Raw genomic sequence first — 6,929 nt, forward strand, 5'->3', positions numbered from 1 at the left:
TAAATTTTCGACGTAAAAGAATTCAACATGAGTGATATTCCCTAATTCTACTTAAGTAAGGACAAAGTAAAACTCCTTCTACTTAAGTAAGCGCAGTGACTAAGTGGGGATAGTATCGATGTGGTAAGATGGGGGCAGCTCGTTACAAAATAGTATCAAAGCTGTCCTCGGCTAGATCTTAAGGTGGTGGGATTGTGGTACCCTTGGGCGTGGGCTGTCGATGGGCTATGATGGAAAGGTGTCTAGCCCGGGTATGGGTGACGGTTGCACCATGGTGTGATCCCATTTCGTTTAAGTAGTTTTCCAAAGATCCTGGCTATAAGTAATTAATCTATAAAATCCTAACATCGATGCCTTTTCTAGATCGTTTGGTTGTGGGGTTGGTAAGAACTCCATAGTTAAGCGTGCTCGGACAGGAGTAGTCTAAGAATGAGTGACCTCCTAGGAAACTGTTGTCCGGAGTTTGAAAACCCCACACTATCGGATATCTACAGTGACTGATAAGAGCCCAAAACTATAGTTTAAATTCTTTAATAGTATTTCAATTTAGTCAATTATGTTATTAATAATATAGGTTTATCACTAATTATGTGCTTTTGAGTATTTCAGGCTACAGAGTTGAATAAATGTAAATTCGTTACTAATTATGAGCTAAAAGAAGCCAAAGTGATTGATATGAAAGTTCTATGAAAAAAGCCCAAGTTTCATAGAGAAAAAGTCCTTAAAAAGCCCAAGTCAAAGTTGTTAAGTGAAAGTCAAACTGGATTAGAAAGCTGAAGAAAAGTCAACAAAACTTCAAAAGGCCATATCTTTGGACTCAGCCCTCGGAATTAGGCCCATTTTTTTTTTATCAAAATGACCAACTCAGAAAGCTCTTTCCAATGGTCCAGACCATGACTCGATCAGAGTAGTATAAGTTGGTGAAATCGCGTGTTACAGTAACACAACCAAAATTAGAAAGCTTGGATTTACCTAATTGGGTTATGGACTTGATTTATGGGTCCATAACCTAGCCTAAAAGCCTATGCACGAAATTGTAACCTAACCCTCTCCTATATAAAGAAGGTTAAGGCTAAAACAAAAATTGGCTACTCCCCTCTTTAGTTTAGTTTTAAATTAGGGTTCTCTCTCTTTCTCTTGTTAGTTTTAGTTTATGAGTTTAGTTTGTAGCCTCCATTAGAATCTTTTAATAAAAGCCTTAGTATTCAATTCCATAATTACTTCTTCTTTACATTATGTCTTCATTTCATTATTTTAGTTTAATTAATCCAATGATATTAGGCTAATCCCCTCCCCCCAATTAGAGGGAGTGATTATGAAATCTAATGAGAAATATATAATTTAGTATAATTATTTCATTGTGCGCGTATTTCAATGAGTTTAGTTTATTGTATGACTTCCAAAATAAGCATATAATAAATTAAACTAGGGATTGTTGTAATTAAGTCGAGAGACTTGGTTGTAATAATCATACATGCTAGTAATAATGATTATAGAGATGTAGGTTGTTGCTAGGGATGAAATATATAGGTTGAGGCTTTAGGTTGAATCGTTGCGTGAAAACCTAAATATGATCTCTTTTCAATTAATAATTCGATTATTGCATGAAACTAGTTATTAGGTGGATTGATTACTCTTCTCTATAACTTTCTCTTTCATCAAAACCCTATTTTTATTAGTTTAATTAATTTAGATTTATTTGAATCCATAGTATAATCGTATAATAAATCTCTCAATATAACATTACTCTCACCATTGTTTCTTTGTGTTTGATTAGTTGAATTTCTTAAGTCTTGGTAGTTTAGGAGTAGAACGAATCTTGACTCTTTATATATTACTTCATTATTATTTGAGAGTAGGAATATTGATCTAAGCACTTATTTTTGTGATTGATTATTTGTGTTTACGCATAGATAGTTAGTTTACGTAAATTTGTAAATATCAAATAGCGCCGCTGCCATCTTAAACTCTTTTAGGACAAGAATTCAATTGCTTGAATCCAAAGGGCAATCCCCAATTCTCAACCCACCCACCCTTTTAATTTTTCATTCTTATTTCTTGTATTTTTGGTACCGTTCACTGTTTTAGGCACAGGGGTTACGAATTCACAGAGGAAAACAATGCAGTAAAGGTATTTGTAAATTTCAAAAAATTCTAAAAATTTACAGGCGTAATCTTTAAGGTTTTATTGATTTACTGTAATATTTTCAGAGTTTTCCTAATTGTTTTACCTAGTGAACTAATATGATCTTTACAGTGCTACATTTCAATTTTCAAACCGTAAGTTCTTGAAAAACAGGCGAGTAGGGTTACTTAGGCAGTTCGAAAAAATTTAAAATTTTTACAGGAGTATCTATCATAATTCAAGAGTTTTCTGTAAATATTTAACGATTTTTTGATTTGTTTTGACCATCTAACTAGTAGATTGTTTTCAGTGTGTTTCTGCAGTTTTGCAAACACTTAATTTCTGGAACACCAGCTGATAAGGAGGGTTTGTAGAACTCCAATTGCACTAAAACATTTACAGGAATACGTAGGATCTGTCAGGAGTCTTCAGTAAAATTTTGGCAACTTTTGGCTATGTTTTGATTGGTTAACCATTCAGTTGTTTGTATTGTGTCCGAAAACTATTCCACAAACTTTGAAGGGCGGTAGAAGGACTTTCATAGCTCCGATTAATCTGAAATTTACAGGCTACTTGATAGACATCTTAGCAAACTTGTAACGCCCGTATTTTTAAATACGTATTTTTCTATTTATTAATTAATTAAATTTTTTATTTTCAAAATTCGTCGGATTGGACTTGGGACATGTGGGCCTGATTTTCTGGGCCCGAGTCTGTGTTGGGCTTGGGTTTCGGACCCAAGTATATAAACACATTGTTCTAGAGAATAGGGTTTTTAAAATAATAAAATAATGAAAATGGAGGCGGAGATGAAAGCTGGATTTCTGGAGGGTGGAGCGCAACGGCTCGGACTCGGAGAAATTCGTAGGAGCTGTTCATACAAGTGAGTAGATTTTATCTTTCACTGACTACTAAAACTAAGATTTTCGTCTGTTTGAATTTACGGATTTACTGTCCAAGCTATATAAGTTTTGCTCGTTCTTCTAGCTCGTTCTGTTCGATGTCCATATATCCTGTCGGCTGTCGATATAAACTGTAAAGTGTGAGCAGTTATTTTTCTTATTTTTTCTCGTATATAAGACACAGTTTACTTCGACTGTGCGTTTTTGGATGTTCTGCTCGTCTCTTCAAAGATGATTCTTATGGTTAGTATTGAAAACTTGTTAGATTACAAGAATGTCCAAAGACTCGTAGGTGGTTATTAATGGAGGCGCGAGCCCCAAAACCTCCTCTACGGCACATGTAAATGATTAGAACCTTTCTTGTATTCTTGATGGTTTTGATTTGTGATTTTTTGTTGTTTGAATTATTTGGTATTGTTGTGGGTTGTTTGATGATGTTGGGTGGTAGTGGGGGTGTGTGAGGGCTGTTGAGTGGGCTGTTGGAAGCTTGAGGCCAGCCATTAATGGCGGCAAGAAATTTCCTAGATCTAGTTTTGGTGATGTTTGGATTGGACGATTTGGGGTTATCGTTTTCATTAAAGTGGTATGGGTTTCTATGAGGAGCAAAATCGCATGGTTGTATTGGGTGATCGATCGGAATTGGTGGTGGCCGGTTTTGGTGGTGGCTGCTGGGTGAAGAAGATGAACAGTAGCCGAGTTCAGTCTTTGGGCCTTGGGCCAAAACCTTAAGTTTTTGTTTTGGGCCGGTTTAGATGGTGGTTGGGCCGAAATTTCATTTTTAGTTTTTGGGGCCGAAAACTTAGTTGTTTTGTATGGGCCAGTTCTAATATTAGTCTATGGGCCCGTTTCATTAGTTTTGATTGGGCCGGTTTCAGTCAAATTTTTGGGCCGAACTCAGTTGTGGTTTGGGCCAGTTCAATCTAAAGTTTTTGGGCCAGACTAATTTGGCTTAGTTTATGGGCCAGTTCAGTTGATGTTGGGCCCGGTTTTGTTTTAAATTTGTGGACCAGTTCAATTTAAAGATTTTTGGGCCGAACCACTTAACTGTTTTGGGCCAATTTCTAATATTGCTTGGGGCCAGTCCATAGGACTTTAAATAGATCTATTTGGGGTCTTCCAATGTTTAGACTTTCGGGTTCTAAGGTTTGGGCTTGGCCAGTTGGGTCCGAACCATTACCTTGGTCATGAGCCCATGAGCCATGCACCTTTGACCTTAGCCATGAACCATGGCTATGACCCTGAACCTGTCGAACACGGAAACGACAGTTTGACTTTGACCATGATATGTTGAATTTGACTTTGACAATGACGTGTTGACTTTGACCATGGCATATTGATTTTGACTTTGACCATGGCATATTGACTTTGACTTTGACCATGGCATGTTGACTTTGACTTTGACCTTTGACCGTTGACTGTGGAATGTTGACTTTTTCCAGTTTTTTCACATTTTTGCTTCTTTGGACAAATATAGTAATAAAATATTGTTGGAGATTGTATAACTTGGTTGGTCATTATCTAATTAAGATTTGACGTGAGTAGTGTGTAAAGCATATAAATATTGGGCTTTGATTGTAGACTTTTTGACTGTCTAATTGTGCTACGTTTTATGTTGTATATTGTATGGACAAGCCATAAAATAAAATGGTACGAAAACCTGCATATTTGGTTAGTCATTATCTAAGAAAGATTTGACATTGATGTTGTGTATTGTGACAGTATATTCCTAATACGTTATAATAAAACTATATGCGATACGTTGAAGTATTGTGACATAATATAATATGTTGGGATATATATATTAATGCAATATCTTGGAGAAATTTATATAAACGCTCCATTATTATATATCTGAGATGCTACTATGAGGTAGTATAGTATTGGTGAGTATTTGTCCACGGGATTGTGGCTTAGTGCAATAATATATTGGCACGTGAAAGTATGAAAGTGGTTATGAGATATAATTGAGATATGTCTAAATATTGTGGCTTAGTGCAATAAGGTAATTGACATGCACGTGATATAGTGGAATGATTATGAGTCATAAATGTATGACACCTGAATAAATTACGTAACGAAAATCCTAGAACCTGACTACCACAACTCATGTGATTTGCCGTGGGCGTATGTGATATGATTGGCCCTTGTGTAGGGTGTATATATAAGATGTTGATTGACCCATGTGTTGGGCAATCATAGCCGAATGGTGGCTTGATTATTCCGTTCGCAATATAGAACGATGATGCACAATATTTTATGCCGAATAGTGGCAGTACTTACATATATTTGGCTTCCGTGTGAGGATTTACGGTGTCGCGGCATCCGCTCGGGGTGGTTCGCGCCGAGGGTGGTTCATTATGTAAGGAAGCATGTGGATGTACATGTTCGGCGTTGGGTAGCGATTGTGGTAGCCAGGGAAACTAGGTAAGACATAGATACGAAGTGATTTTAGGGACACGCAAAGAAAGCTTGAAATAATCTAATTATGATAATACGTTTGGTTGGTTACTTGTTTAGTTGAACCTAAGGCGCCTCGATGGAGGAACTACCCCTTATTTATGATCATTATAGTTTGTTGTGTGGTTGAGTGGGAAGTTAAAGGCCTCGATTGGAGGAACTACCTGCCTTAATTATTGTACTTAAGGATGTTGTATCAGTCGTTGAAAGTTAAGGCGCCTCGGTGGAGGAACTAACTGCCGCATGGATTGTGTATATATATGTATAAGTATATGTTGTATTTTTAGAGCTACTCACACCAGCATTTTTATAATGCTGACCCGATTTGCATGTTTGCTTATCGGGTGTGTTCATTCAATGAACATAGTTGATAAGTTTTGACAGGTTTAGTGTTGAAGAAGATTGGTTGCTGCTTGTGGTTTGCGTTAGCGTCGCATTTCAAGAGATGTTTTGTTTTCCTTTAAGGTGTAATAGATTTTATTTGAGACAAAGGTAATTTGTATTTTCAGTTGTAATTATAATTAAAGAGTTGTTGAAAGGAGGTTTGTAAGTTAATCAGTATTTGAGAATTTTGAAATGAATAGGACTTTTGTTTAAGTTAAAATTTTTTATTGGTTTTTAATTATCCGCATATTTAAACTGTTTATGGGTTTTTGGAAATGGAGAGTGTGTCACACCTCGGAGATCGAAGAGTCGGGGACAAATAATGTTTTCAGTGCAGCCGAAATTGGAGTCGTGACAAAACTACTATAAAAATTTCAAATTTTTTGGAGCACGTTAAACTTACTGACATTGCCAAAGGCAAGAGCACGACCTGCGCCCGTGTCAAGCAAATTCTGGCCCAGCTCAACTCCATCGACATCGCCTTCGAGGAGCGCGGTAGCGACTGCGCCCTTCCAGAGGCAATTTCGCACACCCCCGCACCCTCTTACGAGCGACTCGATCTTCACGGGTTAGTACAAACTTCTATTTCTTCAAGTTATTAAGTGTTTCTAACTTGTTAAATACATTGAGCTTCAGCGTATACAAGGCGCGCTTTATAAAGCGTAGCGGGGGAGCATTCAGTGCTCCTTCTGCCTCGCCTCTTACGTCCGGAGGAGTTTCAATTTTAGTATAATCGGGCTTGTTTTTGTAGGCGCCTTATATCACCGCCTATCTAGAATTTCACACTACACTGCATCAATGGCTAAAGAACTAGAGACGCCTCTCTCGATTTTTATAAAGCACTAAGCGATGGCCCTAAGTCGTGCATCGTTCTTCTGCGGACATAGTGGGGGATTTTCAAATTCCCCGAATATTTTTAACTTGTTCTTGGTTTTCCATGGTTTAGCCCATGAGAAGCCTTTCATCAACATCGTGGGATAGAACAAGTTCTCACTACATTCCATCATCCTAGTGTAAGTCCGGATCAAGTTAAACTTAGGGTGTTTCCATTCAGCCTAGCC

At 37.3% G+C, this 6,929-nt stretch overlaps 1 long non-coding RNA gene across 1 annotated transcript; it reads left to right on the forward strand.

The window, feature by feature from the left end:
* Positions 1 to 2,978: 2,978 nt before the first annotated feature.
* LOC147495928 (uncharacterized) lies at positions 2,979 to 6,088 on the forward strand. The gene is made up of 2 exons (XR_015199357.1): positions 2,979 to 3,270; positions 5,852 to 6,088. It is a non-coding gene; the product is annotated as an uncharacterized LOC147495928 (long non-coding RNA).
* Positions 6,089 to 6,929: the final 841 nt, after the last annotated feature.

Source organism: Coptis chinensis, chromosome 6 (assembly GCF_015680905.1).
Source record: "Coptis chinensis isolate HL-2020 chromosome 6, ASM1568090v1, whole genome shotgun sequence".
Classification (NCBI taxonomy): Eukaryota; Viridiplantae; Streptophyta; class Magnoliopsida; order Ranunculales; family Ranunculaceae; genus Coptis; species Coptis chinensis.